Source organism: Lepidochelys olivacea, assembly GCF_965140295.1.
Source record: "Lepidochelys olivacea isolate rLepOli2 genome assembly, chromosome: 2".
Lineage (NCBI taxonomy): Eukaryota > Metazoa > Chordata > Testudines > Cheloniidae > Lepidochelys > Lepidochelys olivacea.
This window is the reverse complement of record NC_140412.1, coordinates 218,730,575-218,753,481: the sequence shown is the minus strand read 5'-3', so window position 1 is coordinate 218,753,481 and position 22,907 is coordinate 218,730,575. Positions and strand designations below refer to the sequence as shown.

Below are 22,907 nucleotides of genomic sequence, written 5' to 3'. Positions count from 1 at the left end.
AGGTTCTTCTAATCAATTACCCAGACTAGACTGGTTAAGAACATATCTCCCTGCCTCTCTCCACGATGGGGTCTGATTTATTAAGTCTTTCCACAAAGTGCAACTCACTTTGTTAGTCATCCCAGTTAATGCCCACTCTGGATCTATATAAGAGTTCTTGGTCAGTTTTCTTGCCCCCCTGTTCAGGAGATCACCCAGCCCACTTCGTGGAGTTGGTATTGTACTTAAATGGTCACTCTCTCTTAGGACAGGAGTCCCCAGCTGTCCTCCCTGGACAGCTCAGTTGTAAATTAGTCCAGCTGTAGCGCCTTAGCCAGCTTCTCCTTCCACTGGCCACTTTTTCTCAATTAGTCATTGAGCTCAGAGGGTTCAGCAGGCAGCCTTCTCCTACTGGTGTCTGCCCTTCTATGAAGGAGCAGAGCGACATATATGATAGTCTGTTTTGCCCAGTTTGTCCCCAATTTATCAGGTGATAGGGAGGTCTTGCCCTGCCCAATCTGCAACACTCATGGTCCCAGGCCCTTAAAGAAAGAGTAACTGACTTTCTCCCAAATGCTACAGCTTCCTGGGTCCACATGCTGTCTACCAATACCTCTTATATCCTAGCTCTCTGCATACATCAAAACCTTCCAAAATCTTAAAGGGCCACGGCAGGTGATGTGGGACAGACTACCCCTTTGCACCCTTTTAGTGAGGGACAATTAAATGATACGTCTTACACTGATTAATGAATCTGGGACACAACAATAGTTAATGTATGGAGTCCATTATAGATATGGTAGACTTCTCTGAATTTGAGTATTGTCTGTGATGGAGGGACACTTAGAAATGCAAAACCTGAGGTAAGAATTGTATATAACACTTAAGGTACAACAGTTTGCATTCAAATGTTCCTGTGCAGATAGGACTTTCCAAAGAAATGTGATGCATCAGTTCAAGATTTGCGATACATACTTCAAATAGTTGTTGGGGGTAGAATAATCCATAAAAACGTTCATGTTTCTGAGAGATTACTTTTCAACCGCTACTGTCAGCATCACACTGGTTAAAAACGGAACTGAAGCATTTTGCCTTGAGAGTTAAAACTCAAATATAGGATATGTCTGTCATTTCATCATATCATTCAGAGGAATCAGAACAGTGGACATTGGTACGTGTTTTTTAACAGACTGATAGTTTAGTTTGTGTGTGTGTGTTTTGTTTTGTCCTATTCCTGAAAAAGAATTGCTGACTTGCATCACATAAAAGATGGAAACAATTATGCATATGATTGATACCCTTTCGCAATTTAATGCTGCTTTTGGCAACTTCCCATTTTAGTGCTACTCTGTTTTGCATTATGTAGGGAAAATCTGGACTTCCAGTACTTGAAGAGCTAGAATGATTGCTAATGAGGATGCAAGAAACTAAATAAATATTACTTAAAGGATGTCTCAAATAATAAAAAAAAAAGTCTTAACTTGCTGACCCTCCCTTGAGAATAAAGTTAGATGGTGCAATTTGAAGCTTTGTTCCAACATCTGACAGTCACACTTTGCATAATGATGCATTGTATCTGAAAATTGTGCACTTGAAGAGAAAGCCTTTTCCAAGCTACTTATCTTTTGTAACAGAATAAAGCAGCTGATAGACCAGAAATATCTCCAGGGGTTCAGTTCTGCAGCACAATTAAGCATTTGCCAAGTATAGTGAGCATAGTACGCACCTATTCCCAATCCATCAAACTAGAAGCTCAGAAGTTGTGTGGATTTGCAGTTTGATACTGATAAGTGACAGGAAGTTTGCTTCATTGAGTCCAATGCTGTTGTTGCTCTGAGCTGCATGCACACAGACTTAATAGGTCTTTATTCACAAATGCAGTCCCTTTTGGCTCAACTGTCCAAGTGCCCCTGTATAGCACATTTGCGGGTTTTGGGCAGTTCATTAGTCTTTTGCAAGGTAATATAAATGGGTGAAATCTGATCCCTAGCAGACATGGTCAGTCCCTAATTATTGCTGAAGGAGACCGCCTCAGAATCATGAAAACCTGAAAACAGACACATGCAAACCCACATGCGGCCTTAAACTCTCACTTAGCTAAGAAAATGGTTACAGCTGTACCTCCCTCTTTGACTCTTGCTAGCTCACTGGTTTCTTTGTGCATTTGCTGTTCAGAAAAAGGTATTTTTAAATCTCAAATCATATGGGCTAGAAGTTGTTGTAGGAGTATCGAAGATGGAGATGAATGTATCCTAGGCAGATGCAGCATACTCACTGTGCTTTTGTTGATTAAACTTATGATGAGAAGGGATTGGGACGGGCAAAGCCATACACAATGAACATAGGGGAAAATTCAGCCTCAACAGGCAGCAGAAGTGAATAGTATGCGTAGTGTCTTAAATAGGTATTAAAACCAGATAGTTAAAGTTACTATCTAAGATAAAAAATCTTTCTAGACAATAACACACTGTGGCATCCGTCATTTGCTAGAATTTCTCCTCACAGCAGCAGATATGTAAAAATGGAAAGCAGTAACATCAACATGCTCAGTAATATTTTGGATGAGGGAACGAACTGTATCTTGAGCCACACTTGTGTTCTGTGGTGAGTATACTACTGTAGTATACACCTCTAACACCATGCAAAGGTCTCCTCGTTACTGTATGCACTGGAACTGCCCCAGTACATCAGATAACTGCCAGAGGAAAAGACAGCAAGGAGCTAGCTCAGGACATAGGCAGCCATCTGCCTTTTTTCCTCTTGAATAAAGAATACTCCTTTTCTCCTCCAAAGCCCTGGGAGTGAAAGAGGGGAGGGCTCTTTGCACAAAATACTTATGCTTATAGAGAGTGAGTCTCTGTAACTGTGATCAATGGGAAAATGAAAAACATAGACTTAGCTTTTTCCCTTTTCCAGATTTTCACACACAACCTGTGTTGCTATTGGGAAACGTACATTCTTTGGTTCATGACTCTTTCCTTCCAAATATAATCCTCTTGGGTTGTGAGTGCATGGCCCCTTTAAAGCCTCATCCTGAGGCAGAGATAATGGTGGTTGTTCCAGGGAGGGGTGTGAAGGCGGGGAGAGTGAAAGGGGTGTGTGTGTCTCTGTAGTGCCCTACAAGACAGCCTATAGCAAGCAGGCCATTCCATAGCAAAGCCTCTGAGAATCAGTCTGAAGCCCAGGAGGGTCAGAGCAGCCGTGCAGGGATGTCCCAGGATACAAGCCTGGAGGAGCATCATTCCAGGAAGCAATCATCTAAGAAGGACAAACAGAGCTGTACCCAGTATCAGTGTTGCCCAAAAGAGTATGGGGCCATGAGTACTGGGGCTAGTGACTTTGCATTGAGAATAAGGAAGGAGGTTGTAGCTAGTTAATTAGGGGAAGTTGTCATTCTGTGTTGGGAAAAGTCTGCTGGTGCAGAAGACAAACATCAGCATATGACTCACTTCCAGAGCACCTTTTTCTTGGCTGGAACCCCCCACAGAGCAGACTCCATCTTGGCCATGAGTTACCCAAGTCTTACTTCAATTATGATAGTACCCATAGGCCTCAATCAGACTTGTGGGCCCCATTGTGCTTGCTGATGTACAAACACATAAGGAGATGTGGTCCTTTCTTGAACGGCGTACAGTCTAAAGACAAAAAACACTCAAAGAGGAGAGGAAATGGATACAAGCTATAAGCAAAATTATCCTGTTTTTTCTTGCTAGTTTCAGCTGTTGTTTTTCTTTTAACTTTTTATATATATTTTTTTATTACAGTTGTTTAGTTTTAGGAGCTGCTTGAGGTCGTTCAGGGACTGTTGATGTTAAAGAGGACAGTTACAGTGAGAGGGAAATTGAGGGGTAAGAAGTTAGACTGGGAAAGAGAAGGGAAGTGGAAGCCAAGGAGGGTGAGAAGTGTAATGGACAAGGAGGGTCAGACTGGACATCTGGTAGATTAAAATACTGGGAGAGGGGTGGGATAGAAAAGTATCTAATGGCAATACAGCAAATGCGGCGGGGGAGAGCTAGTCCACTTTTCAGAGTAGAGATAAATGATGATGTCCACCGATAGTAAAAGCTCCTTCTGATTGCTACTGCTGTCCCCATGGGAGGTGGAAGGGAAGACTGGTGGACCAAATAATTAAAAGCATTATTTGTAGGCTTGGCAGAATTCAATTTTTTTTAAAGAATTTCAATGGGTAATATCAATGTTTGTTTTTAAGAGTTGTGTTTGTGTCTTATTGATTTAGAGTTCTTTCAACTTTTATTGATTTAAATTTTCACAGTTGTGAGAAAGTATGAGGGAGGTCAGAAAATAATTATTTAATGGCAGTAGATGCTGAGATTCAAAAACTTAAAGCTCTCAAATAAATTGTCAACATCACATGCCAAAATATGCAAAGTAAATATCCTTAAATCAAACTCTGATACATTCTCAAGCCACATTTTTCTTACTTTGCTTATCTGTAAATTTTTTATTATTTTTGACGGAAGTATTTTTTGTCAGTTTGTGTGTGTATGGTGAAACTGGTAGAAAGCAACTATAATAACAAACAGCAACAAAATAGTATATAAAATAATTTAAAAGTGCCTTACATGTAGATTTTTAACTGAAATGTAATTCCCTTCCCTGTATTCTTCAGCCTTAAGAAACTGGCTTCATATTTTAAAAAGGGACATTTCTTTGCATAACTCTAAAGAGGAACAACTTGTTTTCTACTTTGCTAACATTAAAAGTCATTGTTAGTAACTTTAGCTTCCAATTCATTACTGTAGTCATGTTTTCAAAGCCTGGTGTAGGAGATAAACCCTTAGCAAATGAAGACAGCATCCATTTTCCTTGTACCTCAGGCCACATAGAATTGATTGGGGTAATAAAATGACAGTACCTTATAATGTACTGACGGCTCTTTAATTTGAAAACTAGTTCCAGCCTGTTTCAAAGCTTGTTTAAAGCCAATTTATGACTTGCATAAATTTCAACTGTACCAGGATAAAAGATGATGTATGAAAATTGATACAGAGTTAATATGACATATTCAAACCTGCCACGTTGAAGTCACCTCCTGTGGGGATTTTTTAGGAATTTTTTGTTTGGATGGTTGGTTGGTTGGTTTAGTTGTTTGAAGTAGCAATGGCAGAAGAGTAATTGCTAAAGTTCTGCTTGGCATAAATATCATTGCAAACTGCAGTTTACATTTCCCATCATCTTGTTTCAAATACAGCTTTGTAATCTTTCTGTATGTCTAAATAACGTAGTGTAAGCACGCATTTATATTATGCTTTGAAGAGTCAGTTCTTCATTTCCTTCATGAGAATGAAAGTGTATCTAGGGCTTCTGTTCTGTACAATTTAACAGCTGCTGTGACTTTAATAGAGACTGAGAGATAAATATGGTATGTTTACAGGTTTCAGAGTGGTAGCCGAGTTAGTCTGTATCAGCAAAAAAAACGAGGAGTACTTGTGGCACCTTAGAGACTAACAAAGTTATTTTGGCATAAGCTTTCGTGTCCAGAAAACACCATCCTGGCCACTACGGATGTAGAAGCCCTCTACGCCAGCATTCCACACAAAGATGGACTACAAGCCATCAGGAACAGTATCCCCGATAATGTCACAGCAAACCTGGTGGCTGAACTTTGTGACTTTGTCCTCACCCATAAATATTTTACATTTGGGGACAATGTATACCTTCAGATCAGCAGCACTGCTATGGGTACCCGTATGGCCCCACAGTATGCCAACATTTTTATGGCTGACTTAGAACAATGCTTCCTCAGCTCTTGTCCCCTAACGCCCCTACTCTACTTACGCTTCATTGATGACATCTTCATCATCTGGACCCATGGAAAAGAAGCCCTTGAGGAATTCCACCATGATTTCAACAATTTCCATCCCACCATCAACCTCAGCCTGGACCAGTCCACACAAGAGATCCACTTCCTGGACACTACAGTGCTAATAAGCAATGGCCACATAAACACCACCCTATACCAGAAACCTACTGACCGCTATACTTACCTAAATGCTTCCAGCTTTCATCCAGACCACATCACACGTTCCATTGTCTAAAGCCAAGCTCTAAGATACAACCGCATTTGCTCCAATCCCTCAGACAGAGAAAAACACCTACAAGATCTCTATCAAGCATTCTTAAAACTACAATACCCACCTGCTGAAGTGAAGAAACAGATTGACAGAGCCAGAATAATATCCAGAAGTCACCTATTCCAGAACAACCTATTCCCGTTGCCAACTGTGTCTACATATCTATTCAAGGGACACCATCATAGGACCTAATCACATCAGCCACACCATAAGAGGCTTGTTCACCTGCACATCTACCAATGTGATATATTCCATCATGTGCCAACAATGCCCCTCTGCCATGTACATTGGCCAGATCGGACAATCTCTACGCAAAAGAATAAATGGACACAAATCAGACATCAAGAATTATAACATTCAAAAACAAGTCGGAGAACACTGCACCCTCCCTGGTCACTCAATTTCAGACCTAAAAGTCACAATTCTCCAACAAAAAAACTTCAAAAACAGACTCCAATGAGAAACTGTAGAATTGGAATTAATTTGCAAACTGGACACCATTAAATTAGGCTTGAAAAAAGACTGGGAGTGGATGGGTCATTACACAAAGTAAAAGCTATTTCCCCATGCTAATTTTTTCCCCCTACTGTTACTCACACTTTCTTGTCCACTGTTTGAAATGAGCCATCCTGATTATCACTACAAAAGGTTTTTTTTCTCCTGCTGATAATAGCCCACCTTAATTAATTGGTCTCGTTCCAGTTGGTATGGCAACACCCATTTTTTCATGTTCTCTGTGTGTATATCTTCCTACTGTATTTTCCACTGCATCCATCCGATGAAGTGGGTTTTAGCCCACAAAAGCTTATGCCCAAATAAATTTGTTAGTCTCTAAGGTGCCACAAGTACACCTCGTTTTTTTTATATAGTATGTTGTTACCATAGATCTCCCTGTATACTCTGTATATTTGCAAGCTATATTTGAATGTCAGCATTTTCATTATAAATCCTATTTTGGTTGGGTGGTGAGATAATTATAGGTACAATGTTTCAGTTTCGCACTGGACTAAAACTTAGCCCATCATTTAACATTCATGAGTCTGTGTGTGAGAGAGAGATGAGTGTTCTGAGCCTGATGAGATGAATCCCAATCCACAAGCAAGGTTCTAATTGGGTGACCCCCTAGGCAGGAATATAGGCTCCTAAAGAAAGGAGCCACTCCAGTCTGCTCAGCGTTGCTGTCTTGTGGCGTGTAGGGGGTCACTAGTAGCACTGATAAATTACCCATGCCAGGAGCGGCAGAAGCTCCCTAAAAATGGGGGGCCACTGGTGCCCAAATGATGGCCTCATCCCCCATGCCACCCCTTCCCCTTGAGCCTCCACCCTAGCACCGTCCCTTCCTCTTAGGCCCCACCCCCACACTGCCTCTTCCCCCCAAGATCCCACCCCCAGCTAACACCTCTCCACCCCTTCCCCTCATCGCTCTCCCTTACGGCTGGAAAAAAAATGGGGAGGGCCACGGCTCCCTGACCACCCTGTTCTAGCACCCCTGACCCATGCCCCTGCAACAGCCTGTCCCTGCTACTCCTCAAGCCATGGCTGGTCACCCAGCTTTTCTGACATATATGTGTGAAATATATATACACAGTGTTGTTGGAAGCAAACTTCAGGGCCTGAATATTTTATTATCTTTTTAACATTCACAAGTATAAGACATGTACATATACTATCTAGTCACACATGTGTGTATTTTTATAAATTGTCTGTTCTCAGGAATGCTAAAAAGAAACACATAAAAAATCAGGCCCCAAATTTGACCCACAGCATTATTACCACATAGTAGTGAATGTTCTCCTAGGTTGCACATATCTATTTTTTCTAAAATCTATCATTATCGGGAGGCCACATAAAACACCCCACATCTATTCTAGAATCTCGTTATTTCTGCATGTGCTACTAATGCTGTCATATCAATGATACTTCTACACAATAAAGAATACAAAAAGAAGCCATGTTACACTTTCTCGTCGTGTAACAGCTTCTGTTACACTATGAGAAAACAAAAATATGCCCATGGTAGGAAAAAAGTCAAGAGAGAGTTAATACTTTCAGTTCTCTGGGGGATTACATCAATGATTAAATACAATAAAAAGTCTGTAGTTCAAGGAACTGAACACCATAACAACTGTCATTCATTCTTTTTGTCCACAGATCAGATACGCTTAGGTAACTGCAAGGTGATTTCCCACTTTCCCACCTTTCATGTTGTCAACTCTGGTCTCTGGTGACCTAAGCTTTTAAAACTGCCTCAAAATGTCTCACACCCAGAGTTAAATCAGCAATGCTTTTGTGTCTGGTGCCCCTCCCCCGGACCCAAACAACCCAAATTGTAAAGTTACCAAGGATTGGATCACTGGTCATTCCCCACTAAAGATCTGGGTTCAAATGTTGCCTACATAACAAATGAAAATGACTCAGAGGTTTTATTCAAATACCTAGTAAATATTTATCAACATGCCAATAAAACCTCATAATTTCCCCCAACTACTTGTTTTTATTTTTCCAGGACTGGAATATCATATTATATGTGTTGGCTGTTTTCAGAAGTGTGCATAATATTTGTACAAACTGTGCTTGACTTAAGCCAATACCATCCTATTGTCTTAAATTTCATGAACACTAACATCAAAGGTCTGAAGATTTCTTGATACATTTTAGACCTGTCAATTGCTTATGATGCGGATATAATCTAGGGTTGTCAATTAATCACAGTTAACGCATGCAATTAACTCAAAACAAATTAATGCTTTTTTTTTAATGAGCGTTAATCGAACACCAGGGCACTATGCTCAGGGAGGCGCCACTGCATGCCTCCAGGGCATGGATGCCCTTCCTCCTGTCACCCAGATTCACTGCTGCTGCTGCCTCCTCCCCTCTCCCCACCACCAGAGTCGCTCCTGGCCACGCTGCTCCAAATCGGGAGCCTGCCTCCTGTCTGCTGCGTAGGGCAGAGGGACTTATATCCGGGTGTCCGCCACCCATGTAGCCGGTCAGTGCTGAGTTGGGATCAGGGGATAGGGGGGTTTGCTGCTGCTGGCTCAGGAGTGAGTGCTGCTCACAGCAGCTGCTGCTGGCTCAAAAAGCATTCAGGCTTCTGAGTGCTCTGCTTAAAGAGACAGCCCTCCCACAACACACACACTCTCTCACTCTCTTCTCCCCAACACACACACTGTAACCCCCCCACCATCCAAAAATATTTAAATAAATGGTATTCCATTATTGTTTAACAGTGCGATTAAAACTACAATTAATCACTACTGTTTTTCAAATCTCGCGATTAATTGTGATTAATTATTTTTAACCATTGGACAGCCCTAATATAATCCTTTCAATTTATTGGCGCACATGGACCTCATCTAAAATTCCCACTCATGAGTACTATCACTCAATAACTTATTTTATTGTTAGTACCTGGGCAGCCCTATTAAGCCAGCTTCTTCTGGCTTTATTACCACTGTGTCAATTAAACGTGCACAGGAGCAGTTGTCCTCAGAAGCCTGGTTTTAAATATATACATTGACTCCCTATAAAATTTGAAAGCTGTGTTTCACATGTCCCCTGTCTAGAAAACAGTGCTTTTATATGTATTGCAGAAATATTTGAATTGGAGAGCACATCTTATTCGGTTATCTAGTTTCTCTTCCACTTTGTGATATTTATGACACTCTTGCACTGTTACAGGACTGGTATTAGTATCTCTAAACCTTCCCTCCCTTCCATGAGGGATGGGTGTTAGACTAAATATTCTCATTGGTGGGATTCTTCGTTCTCCACCATCAGCTTCTCCTCTAATTGTTCTTATAAAAGATCCTCCTGATGCGTAGCGTAAATTTTCCTCACTGAAGCTTAAGCTGGTAAAATATAGAATGAGACAGGTTATTCAAATCCTCTACTTGTAAGCCATAAAGGGAGTTGTGTAAAGAAAGGGAGGCAATGGAAGGAAGAACCATATTTTATCTTGGTATTGTAATTTTTTTGCTCAGTGTCCTGCTTCTCCTACAGGGAGTCAACAAATCATTTATATTTCCCTATAGAGACCCTAATGGAGGCTCATTCACAGTCCTAAAGACTTCTCTCATGCTCTCCAACCTCCATGGGGGAAAAAAAACAACCCAGTAAACACCCTCCCGCTACTCATTCCTTCACCTCAGAGATTCCATGATCCCAGTACTGGAATGGGCAGATCTTGTTTCTCAAACCAGGGAACTGAAAACCAGTTTTAAATTGACTACTATAAATATATAAAAATATTCAATGCAATTTTTCTTTTGTTTTCTGTTTTCTAGTTTTAAGAGTCTGAATAATGTTGCACTCTATTGTTTTTTTTTTTTTTTAAATCAGAGAATAACAACATAGGAAGCAATCCTAAGGGTAGTTACAACATATAAATAGCTCTCCCTGAAAGCATAACAAAGGATCTGGTTATGAGCAAAAATGTGAATGGAGTGTTTGTCCCAGACCGTTCACCTCTTGCGTTTTGAATATATATTCAGGGAGTTCAAACAGATGTATTGGGTTAAATTGCAAACACTGTGTCAACATAAAACTTGAATTTATTTTTTCTAGAGGTCATTATCTTGGAGAAAGTCAGTAATGAACATCTCAGCTTGCAATTTCCAAGAGTGCATTGCTTGATATCCTTGCAATTAATGGCTTTAGAGAGAAGGAAAGTGGTATATCAAAAGTACATTTTCTGTGTTTTATGTGATGACATCTAAAATAACTTTTGTAATGAGTATTATAACAAACACAGTCCAATTGGCACAGATTTATAGAATTGTTTCATATTTTAAAATGTTGCAATCTATGCAGTTATCAAAACCACAGTATCAACTAGTGAAGGTGTTTAAAGTGTTTTAAATTTTGACCAGCCTAATGTAGATACATATATATTGGAGGATGAACCAAAGGGTAACGTTAAAAATAAAATGCAGATTTACTAAGAGTTCCTCCCTCACATAGGACTACCTGCCTGCAGGGTTATTATAGCTTAGGAAATGATGCTTCAAAATAGACAAATACCAAGACATGCTAGTTAAGCTAAGATAGCTAAGATGAATATAGAATTATAGAAATGTGGGGCTAGAAGGGACCATCCATGAAAGGTGTTTGTCCAACCTGTTCTTAAAAGCCTCTCAATGATGGGGATTCCACAAACTCCCTTGGAAGCCTATTCCAGAACTTAACTACACTTATAGTTAGAAAGTTTTCCATAAGGTCTAATCCAGGGGTGGCCAACCTAAGCCTGAGAAGTAGCCAGAATTTATCAATGTACAGTGCCAAAGAGCCACAGTAATATGTCAGCAGCCCCCACATGAGCTCTCCCCTGCTCCCAGCGCCTCCCGCCCACCGGCAGCCCTGTTGAGCAGTGCCTCTCCCTCCCTCCTCACACGTGCCATTCAGCTGTTTCCTGGCGTGCAGGAGGCTCTTGGGCGGGGGGGGGAGGAGCGAGGGCATGGCAAGCTCCCGGGAGGGGTAAAGTGGGGGCGGGGCCTGTGACAGAGCCAGGGGTTGAGCAGTGAGCACCCCCCGGCACATTAGAAAGTTGGCACCTGTAGCTCCAGCCCTGGAGTCGGTGCCTGTACAAGGAGCCGCATATTAACCTCTGAAGAGTCGCATCTGACGCCAAAGCCACAGGTTGGCCACCACTAATCTAAATTTCTGTTATTGCAGATTAAGCATATTTGAAGACTGCTAACAGTCTTCTTTTCTCAAGACCAAACATGCCCAGGTTTTTAACTTTTCCTCATAGGTCAGATTTTCTAAACCTTTTGTCACGTTTGTTGCTCTCCTCTGGATACTTTCCAGTTTGACCACATTTTTCCAAATGTGTGGCATCCAGAATTTGGACAAAGTACTCCAGCCAAGGCCTCACCAGTGCTGAGAAGTGTGGGACAGTTACTTCTTATGGCTTATGTACAACACTTCTGTTAAAACCCCGCAGAATGATATTAGCCTTTTTCACTGCTGCATCATATTGTTGACTTGTGCAATTTATGATCCACTATCACCCCCAGATCCTTTTCAGCAGCACCTCCATCTAGCCAGTTAGTCCACATTTTGTACTTGTGCATTTGATTTTTCCTTCCCAAGCACATTACTTTGCACTCATAGTTACTGAATTTCATTTTGTTGATTTCAGCCCAATTCTCCAATTTGTCAAAGTGGTTTTGAATTCTAATCCTGCCCTGCATAGTGACTGCAGCCCCTCCCAGTTTGGTGTCATCTGCACATTTTATAAGCATGTTCTCCACTCTATTATCCAAGACATTAATGGAAATATTGAGTAGTATCGAACCCAGTACTGACCCCTAAGTGTCGCCAGTAGATACTCCCTCCCAATTTGACAAACAACTATTGATAACTACACTTTGAGTATGTTGTTTCAACCCATCTTACAGTAATTTCATCTAGACCTCATTCCTCTAGTTTGCTTATGAGATTGTCATGTGAGACTGTGTCAAAAGCCTTACTAAAATCAAGATATATCACATTTACTCTTCTCCCCATCCACTAGGTCAGCATCCCTGCCAAAGAAGGAAAATAGGTTGGTTTGTCATGATTTGTTCTTGACAAATCCATGCTGGCTATTCCTTATAACCCTACTATTTGCTAGGTGCTTACAAATGATTTATTTAAAAGTTTGTTCCAGTATCTCTAGTATCTTTCCAGATATTGAAGTTGGCTGATTGTTCTGTAATTCCCTGGCACTCCTTATTCCCATTTTTAAAGTTAGGTACTATGTTTGACTTTCTCAAGTCCTCTGGAACCTCAACGATGCTCCATGAGTTCTCAAAGATAATTGCAAATGGTTCTGAAATTGCTTAAGCTAGTTCCTTAAGTACCCAAAGATGCATTTTGTCAGGCCCTGCCAACTTGAATACATCTAACTAATCTAAACATTCTTTAATCTGTTCTTTCTCTATTTTGCATTGCATTCCTTTCTCCTTGTTGTTAATATTAACTGTATTAAGTATCTGGTTACCATTAACCTTAACTGAAGCAAAACAAGCTTTAAACATGTCAGCCTTCTTGAGGTCATCCATTATTAACTCTCCTTCTCTGCTAAGTAAAGGATCTACACTCTCCTTTGTCTTTTTCTTGCTCATAATGTATTTATAGAACCTCTTCTTATTCCCTTTTCTGTCCCTTGCTAGGTGTAGCTCATTTTGTGCATTAGCCTTTCTGATTTTGTCCCTAGATGCTTGTGAAATTCTTTAGTACTTCGCCTTAGTTATTTGTCCATGTTTCTACTTTTTTGGGGATTCTTTTTTTATTTTCAAGTAATTAAAGAGCTCCTGGATGGAGCCATATTGGCCTCTTCCTATCTTTCCTTCACATTAGCAGTTTGCAGTTGTGCCTTTAATGTTCCCTTAAAAATCTGCCAGCTCTCCTGAACAGTTTTTCCCTTAGATTTTTTTCCCACGCGAACTTTCCTACCGATTCTCTGATTTTGTTAGTTTGCACCTTTGAACTCCATTGTCATTATTTTGCTACCCTAACTCCTTAATTTCCTTAGAATCTATTTAGAATATCTATCATTTCATGATCAGTTTCACGCAAAGTGCTTTCCACCTTCAGATTTGCTACCAATTCGTCCCCATTGATCACAAGCAAGTCTTAATTGTCTGTCCCCCAGGTTACTTCTCCCCTTTCTCAAACAAAAAAGTTTTCCTCAATACATACTAAGAACTTACTGGAATGTGGTCTTTTGCCATGTTACTTTTCAACGGATGTCTGTGTAGTTAAATTTCCCCACTACTACCTGGTCTTTTGTTTTCAATATTTCTGTTGGTTGTTCTAGAAATGCCTCATCCACGTCTTCTTCCTAAATTGATGGTTTATAGTGCACACCTACCATAATATCACCCTATGTTTTACCCCTTATATCTGGTCTACCTCTCGCCTCCTTCTGGACCTCAGAACAAATACATATTCTTGATACATAGTGCAATACCGCCTCTGTTTTCCCCCTTCCTGAATAAACCAATATTCTAGTCATGAGACTTATCCCATCAAATCTCTGTGACACCAATTAAGTCATAATTTAGCTTGTGCACTAATACTTCCAGTTCTTTCTGTTTATTCCACATACTCCTTGCTTTTGTGTATAGACATCTAAGATGTTGAGCACATTCCCCCACTGATTTCCCTTTTGTTGCTCCTATAATCTTGTTGTACTTTTCCATGACCCCCTGCCCAACATCTTAAACCTCTGTTTACGATTAGCTGTGGGCTTTTGTTGTCTGCCCCCTTTGAACCTAGTTTAAAGCCCTCCTCACTACATTGCCAAGTCAGTGCATGAAGATGCTCTTCCCCTTCTTGGTCAGGCAGGGCCCATCTCCTCCCAGCAGACCTTCTTTCTGGAACAGCATCCCATAGTCAAGGAAGCTGAAGGACTCAGAAAAACAGACTCACGCAGGGATATGTTTCAGAGTAGCAGCCATGTTAGTCTGTATCCACAAAAAGAACAGGAGTATTTTTGGCACCTTAGAGACTAATAAATTTATTAGAGCATAAGCTTTCATGGGCTCCAGGGGTATGTTCTTGCTCTAACTTTTTTCAATATATTTATGAATGACCTGCTTCCAACAATTTCAAGGCCATTCAATATGCAGATTACATCTACCTTGCTTCAAGAGAGAGAAATTTCAAAAAGTTTGAGGATATCTTAAATCAAAATATTGCAGTAATCAGTAGCTAATGCAAGAAGTGGAGACGTAAACCCAGTGGGTCAGATACAATGTTGTTATGCTTCCATCTCAACCATGCCACAACATTGAGAGCTCAATATCTTCTTGAATGGAGAATGACAGACACACGACCCAAAGCCATTATATGTAGGAGTAACTCTAGTTGGTACACTCACCTACAAGGACCATCTCACCAAGGTTAATCAGAAGATTACATGCAGAAATGGCATCTTAAATAAGCATGGGGTCTCGACTGTGGAATTGTGCAAACACTGTGTAACTCAGTGCTAGATCATTGCTTAGTTGGAGAGTACTGTGCTCCTGTGTCATTAAATTCCCCACACCATTATTTGATGTACAATTGAATCAAACAATGAGAATAACAGGACCTATGGCACCAAAAAAAGGTTCACGGGCTACCAGTCCTCTCTAATATCCTGCCTCCTAACATCAAGGGTTATATTGCAGCAAAGAAACTCCTTGACCAAATCCAGGAAATGCCACAACTTCCACTTTTCAAATATATATAGAAAACGCCTTGCCACTGACTCATCAGCGGAAGACCTATCTAGACTATGATACCAACCATATCTATGGTGGATGCTGCCAAACAGAATGGGAACAAGCTGCTCAGTCTGTAGAAATCTCCTTCCTCATCACTCAGCCTCATAAGACTCAAACTGCCACGCTACTCTGATGCAGGCTTAGCTGTTTCATATGCTGGTTGGTGAGGTGTGTGGCAAATGACCACACTCAGGGTCTCAGGAACAGCCCTTTGTAGCTGCAGTTGAGGATCCTGCACATCTACTAAATGACTGCTCATCTCATGCTGGTCTATCAGGAGGACTTTCAAGACTCCACACTGCTGATCCTGAGACTGTTGAATGGATAAAACATGTGATACCTACCCAAGTCCTTTTGACATTTTTTCTTTTTGTACTTTTAATATCTGTTTTATCTTCCTACTTTATATTTTATATTTTCAGCATCTTTCCATGTTTATTATATCATTTGTGCATTCACTAATAATAATACTGAATTGTTAAAGCGTCTGATGGACAGATTCTGTAAGAACTTTACATAGTTTTATGTTCTACATTAACTTTCAATTAGCCACAAAACAGATTTGAATGGGGTTTGGATGTCATAGATTATACAGTAGGTGAAATGTTTATTGAATCTAGTGCTAGATTTGGGAGCATTCATTAAAAACAAAAGGAAAAAGGAAATGGACCAGATTTTCTTTTCAGTTACACCTCTCTAACCCTATTGGGCCAAATTCAAACTTAATATAAGTGAACCACAGCTCCCACGGAATTTTTGGATCAAACTCAGTAGTGACATAAAGAGTGGTGTAAATTGCATGTTGGTTAAAAGTGATAAAGTAGTGTTACTTACTCTTATTTGGGTTGTAGTTGGTGTGCAAGTTTAACCTGCACACTGATGGGGAGTAACAGGAAAAGCACCTAACAGGAATATGGTACACACATGGCAATCACAGAATCATAAAAATGTAGGACTGTAAAGGACCTCGAGAGGTAATCTAGTCCAGGCCTTGTTTACACTACGAAATTAGGTCGAATTTATAGAAGTCGGTTTTGTAGAAAGCGTTTTTATACAATCGATTGTGGGTGTCCCCACACAAATGCTCTAAGTGCATGTAGTTGGCAGAGTGTGTCCACAGTACAGAGGCAACCATTGACTTCCGGAGCGTTGCACTGTGGGTAGCTATCCCACAGTTCCCGCAGTCTCCACCGCCCATTTGAATTCTGGGTAGAAATCCCAGTGCCTGATGGGACTAAAACATTGTTGCAGGTGGTTCTGGGCACACATATCGTCAGGCCTCCCTCCCTCCATGAAAGCAAGGGCAGACAATCATTTTGCATCTTTTTTCTTGAGTTACCTGTGCAGACACCATACCACGGCAAGCATGGAGCCCGCTCAGCTAACTGTCACCATATGTCTCCTGGGTGCTGACAGACGCGGTACTGCATTGCTACACAGCAGCAGTTTATTGCCTTTTGGCAGCAGACAGTGCAGTATGACTGGTAGCCATCGTCGACATAGTCCAGGGTGCTCTTTTAACCGACCTCAATGAGGTCAGGGTCGCCTGGGCAAACATGGGAGTGACTCAGCCAGGTCATTTCCCTTTTACGTTTTGTCTCATGGTGATTCAGTCCTACCGGCAGTGCACTGTCTTTTAATCAACAGCAACGTCTTCTGCCGAGCACCCAGGAGATGACGATGGCTAGCGGTCGTATTGCACGGCCAGCAAGATGTATAAAGATAGATGAAGTGGATCAAAACAAGAAATAAACCAGATTTGTTTTGTATTCATTTTCTCCTCCCTCCCTCCATGAAATCAACGGCCTGCTAAACCCAGTTTTGAGTTCTTTCCTTGAGGTTTTGAGTTCTATCCTTGAGGGGGCCATTCTGTTTCTCGCAAAGCCACCCCCTTTGTTGATTTTAATTCCCTGTAAGCCAACCCTGTAAGCCATGTTGTCAGTCACCCCTCCCTCCGCCAGAGCAACGGCAAACAATCATTTTGCGCCCTTTTCCCTGGATTGCCCGAGCAGGAGCAGACCCTATAGCACAGCAAGCATGGAGCCCGTTCAGCTCACCACAGCAGTTATGACCATTGTAAATACCTCGCGCACTATCGTGCAGTGTATGCAGAACCAGCACCTGAAAAACCAGGTGAGGAGGTGACGGCAGCGCGGTGATGAGGACATGAACACGCTTTTCTCTAAAACCACGTTCCCCTGCAATTTGGAGATCATGGTGTTAATGGGGCAGGCTCATGCTGTGGAACACCGATTCTGGGCCCGGGAAACAAGCACAGAGTGGTAGGACCGCATAGTGTTGCAGGTCAGGGATGATTCCCAGTGGCTCCGAAACTTTCGCATGCATAAGGGCACTTTCATGGAACTTTGTGACTTGCTTTCCCCTACCTAAAGTGCAAGAATACCAAGATGAGAGCAGCCCTCACAGTTCACAAGCGAGTGGCAATAGCCCTGTGGAAGCTTGCAACGCCAGACAGCTACCGGTCAGTCGGGAATCAATTTGGAGTGGGCAAATCTACTGTGGGGATTGCTGTGATGCAAATAGCCAACGCAATCATTGAGCTGCTGCTATCAAAGGTAGTGACTCTGGGAAATGTGCAGGTCATATTGGATGGCTTTGCTGCAATGGGATTCCCTAACTCTGGTGGGGCCATAGACGGAACCCATATCCCTGTCTTGGGACCAGACCACCAGGGCAGCCAATACATAAACCGCAAGGGGTACTTTTCAGTGGTGCTGCAAGCACTGGTGGATCACAAGGGACATTTCACCAACATCAACGTGGGATGGCAGGGAAAGGTTCATGACTCTCGCGTCTTCAGGAACTCTGGTCTGTTTAAACGGCTGAAGGAAGGGATTTACATCCCAGACCAGAAAATAATTGTTGGGGATGTTGAAATGACTATAGTTATCCTTGGGGACCCAGCTTACCCCTTAATGCCCTGGCTCATGAAGCCGTACACAGGCACCCTGGACAGTAGTCAGGAGCTGTTCAACTATAGGCTGAGCAAGTACAGAATGGTGGTAGAGTGTGCATTTGGACATTTAAAGGGTCGCTGGCGCAGTTTACTGACTTGTTCAGACCTCAGCGAAACCAATATTCCCATTGTTATTGCTGCTTGTTGTGTGCTCCACAATCTCTGTGAGAGTAAGGGGGAGACGTTTATGGCGGGGTGGGAGGTTGATGCAAATGGCTTGGCCGCTGAATACGCGCAGCCAGACACCAGGGCAGTTAGAAGAGCACAGCAGGAAGCGGTGCGCATCAGAGAAGCTTTGAAAACCAGTTTCATGACTGGCCAGGGTACTGTGTGACACTTCTGTTTGTTTCTCCTTGATGAAAACCCGCCCCCTTGGTTGACTCTAATTCCCTGTAAGCCACCTGCCCTCCCGCCTTCGATCACAGCTTGCTTGCAAAGGAAATAAAGTCACTCTCATTTAAAAAACATGTATTCTTTATTAATTGATTATAAAAATAGGGAGATAACTCACAAGGTAGCCCGGGTGGGGTGTGGGAGGAGGGTAGGAGGGAAGGAAAAGGCCACTTTAAAACTTGCCGAATGCCAGCCTTCTGTTGCTTGGGCTGTCCACTGGGGTGGAGCGGTGCCTGGAGCCTCGCTTCCCCTCCCCCCCCCCCCCCGTGTTCTTGGGGGTCTGGGTGAGGAGGCTATGGAACTTAGGGAGGAGGGAGGGCGGTTAAACAGGGGCTGCAGTGGCAGTCTGTGATCCTGCTGCTGTTCATGAACCTCCATCAGACGCCGGAGCATGTCCGTTTGATCTCGCAATAGCCCCAGCATTTCCTCATGCCTCCTCTGATCTTCCTGCCGCCACCTCTCCTCATGTTCATCGGCCACTGTCCTGTACTCTGCTATTGTGTCCCTCCACACAGCTCTGTCAGTGCCGGACGACTGCATGAGCTCAGAGAACATTTCATCACGTGTGCGTTTTTTTGCCACCTTATCTGAGATAGCTTTTCGGACGGAGGAGGGAGGCTTGAAACATTTGCAGCTGCTGGAGGAAAAAAATGTAGTGAAGTATTTAAAAAGATACATTTTACAGAACAATGGCTATACTCTTTCATGGTGAACAGCACTATTCACATTACATAGCACATGTGATTTTGGTACAAGGTCGCATTTTGCATCTTATATTGAGTGCCTGCGGCTTTGGTGTTAGAGATCACACACGCAGGGCTGGGCAACAGAATTCGGCATGCAGGTGGCCATGGTAAGCCATAGTCTTTCGGTTTCTGCAACCTTCATAACAACAGTCCCCTCCTTTCCCATACCAAGCAAAGCCCGTTGAGTTGGCCATTTAGTGCTGCAGTTTTCCTGTTAAAGTGCAGCAGCAGAAAACAAACTAACCCCCTCCCCACATCCAATTCTCTGGGATGATCGCTTTTCCCTTCCCCCCACCACCTGGCTGGTATCAGGAAAGATCATGGCTGGTATCAGGGAAGATCACTGCTAGCCAAACGCAAACAGCTCAGCGCCAATGGCCCCCCCTCCCACCGCGTGGCTAACTGCGGGGAGGATTTCTTTTCAGGCACAGGCAAACAGCCCAGTAGGAACGGTCACCTCTGAATGTCCCCTTAATCAAATTCCCCTATTTCAACCAGGTTACCATGAACGATATCACTCTCCTGAGGATAACACTGAGAGATAAAGAACGGATGTTGCTTGAATGCCAGCAAACACCGGGACCATATGCTGCCAGGCTTTGTCATGCAATGATACCAGATTACTTGCTACTAGCATGGCGTGGTAAAGTTTCCTACCATGGAGGACGGAATAAGGCTGCTCTCCCCAGAAACCTTCCACAAAGGCTTTTAGAGTACCTCCAGGACAGCTTCATGGAGATGTCCCTGGAGGATTTCCACTCCATCCCCAGACACGTTAACAGACTTTTCCAGTAGCAGTACTGGCCACGAATGCATCCCAAGTCCTCAGGGCTACTTAATCATTAAAAAACGTTTGCTTTTATAACATATATTATATTTAAAAAGGTACACTCACCAGAGGTCCCTTCTCTGGCTTTGTTGGGTTGGGAGGGTATTTCAGTCAGGGTGATAAAAAGATCCTGGTTGTCGGGGAGAATGGTGTGCTGTGTGCTCTCCCCAAGCTCGTCCTCCTCATCATCATCTTCCCCATCCACAAAATCCTCAGTCATGGCGGAAAGTACCCCATCATCGGAGTTCCCGGTGAGGGGTGGGGTGGTGGTGGCGGCCCCCCCTAGAATTGCATGAGCTCAGCGTAGAAGCGGCATGTCTGGGACTCTGTCCTGGAGTGTCCGTTTGATTCTTTAGTTTTCTGGGACGCTTGTCTGAGCTCCTTAAGTTTCACGCGGCACTGTGTTGCATCCCTGATGTAGCCTCTGTCCCTCATGGCCTCTGAGATTTTTTGAAATGTTTTGGCAGTTCATCTTTTGGAACGTAGTTCTGATAGCACAGATTCGCTTCCCCATACAGCGATCAGATCCAGTACCTCCCGTTCGGTCCATGCTGGAGCTCTTTTTCGATTCTGGGACTGCATGGTGACCTGTGCTGATGAGCTCTGCATGGTCACCTGTGCTGATGAGCTCGCCTGGCCAAACAGGAAATGAGATTCAGAAGTTCCTGGGGCTTTTCCTGTACACCTGGCCAGTGAATCCAAGTTCAGAGCGCTGTCCACAGCGGTCACAATGGTGCACTGTGGGATAGTTCCTGGAGGCCAATACCTTCGAATTGCATCCACACTAACCCTAATTCGAAACGGTGATGTCAATTTCAGTGCTAATCCCCTCATTAGGGAGGAGTATAGAAATCGGATTTAAGAGCTCTTTATGTCGAAAAAATGGCTTTGTTGTGTGGATGGGTGCAGGGTTAATTCGGATTTAACGCTGTTAAATCTGACATAAACTTGTAGTGTAGACCAGGCCCTAGACTATCCCTGATGGGTGTTAGTCTAACCTGTTCTTAAAAACCTCTAATGACGAGGATTCCACAACTTCCCTTGGTAACCTATTGCAGTACTTAGCTATCCTTATAGTTAGCAAGTGTTCCTAATATTTAACCTAAATGTTCCTTGCAGATTGAGCCAATTACTTCTTGTGCTGTCTTCAGTGGACATGGAGAAAGATTGATCCCTATCCTCTTAAAACAGCCCTTAACATATTTGAAGTCATCTTTTCTCAATTCTAAAATGCCCCCTTTTTTTTTTTACCTTTACTCAAAGGACAGGTTTTCTAAATCTTTAATCATTTTTTTGTTGCTCTCCTCCAATTTGTCCACATCTTTTTTACAGTATGGTACCCAAAACTGGACACAGTACTCCAGCTGTGGCCTCAGCAGTACTAAGCAGAACAAACAATTACCCCCCATGTCTTACATATACACTTTTCTTAATACACTGCAGAATGATATTAGCCTTTTTCTCAACAGCATCACATTGTTGACACTTATTCAATTTGTGATCCACTATAACCCCCAGATCCTTTTCAGCAGTACTACAGCCTAGTCCATTATTCCCCATTTTGTATTTGTGCACTAGATTTTTCTTTCCTCAGTGAAGTACTTTGCACTTGTCTTTATTGAATTTCATCTTGCTAATTGGAGACCAATTTTCCAATTTGTCACAGTCATTTTGAATTCTAATCCTATCTTCCAAAATGCTTGCAACCCTTCCCAGCTTAGTGTCATCCACAGATTTTATAAGCATATTCTCCACTCCATTATCCATGTCACCAATGAAAATGTTGAATAGTACCGGGCCTGGGACAGACCCCAATTGGACCCCACTATGGATGCCCTCATAGCTTGACAGCAAACTATTGATAACTACTCTTTGAGTACAATCTTTCAACCACCTCCATCTCTTCTCTGGGTTTTAAGATAGTCATTTTGCACATACAGAGAATTGCAGATCATTCCACTATTTTACCTCTTCTCCAGTTTAAGACGAAATTAAATATTTTATGCAACTCTTACAGCCATTTACCTCACCTTTGAATCTAACCTAAGGACTTATTGGGGAAGCACATGAAAGTGGGACAAATTCTGCCCTTAATGGTATTTATTGATTTGCCAAGCACATATGGTTTTAGTGTACTCATGTCTGTTTTCTCTAACGCTTAAATATGTGTAATTAAGCTTTAAATAATAGAAGCAACTAGGATGCAAGTGGCAAGTTCTCTGCTTCACTGGTAGGTAGAAGTACTAGTCAGATTGTGTTTGAAAACTTAAGCAATACTTAATAATTACCTCTTAAGAGCTTTGTTTTTCAGTTCTTGTTCTGCGTTGCTCCCAGCTGATTGCAGAATCTACTCATTCAAGTTGGAAGAAGATTATTTTTTCCTTTCCACATGAAAGGAAAGGGAGGGCAGGAGTTAAGATAATACTAATACACAACTGTATATCTTCAAATACTGTACAAATATTTACTAATTCTCACAATACCCTTATGTAAGATATGTAATTCCCCCATTTTACAGATGGAAAAACTGAGACAGAAGTTAAATGACTTGCGCAAGTTAGAAGGTTTTTAGCATTTAGGAGTTCCTGTCTTCCATGCCTGTGTTCAGACCACAGTACCTCTAAAAAGTCT

At 42.2% G+C, this 22,907-nt stretch overlaps 1 protein-coding gene across 2 annotated transcripts in view; it reads left to right on the top strand.

Annotated features, from left to right (window-relative positions):
* PHF14 (PHD finger protein 14) overlaps positions 1 to 22,907 on the top strand; it is a 299,910-nt gene that overhangs the window by 236,435 nt on the left and 40,568 nt on the right. The window lies entirely within an intron of this gene.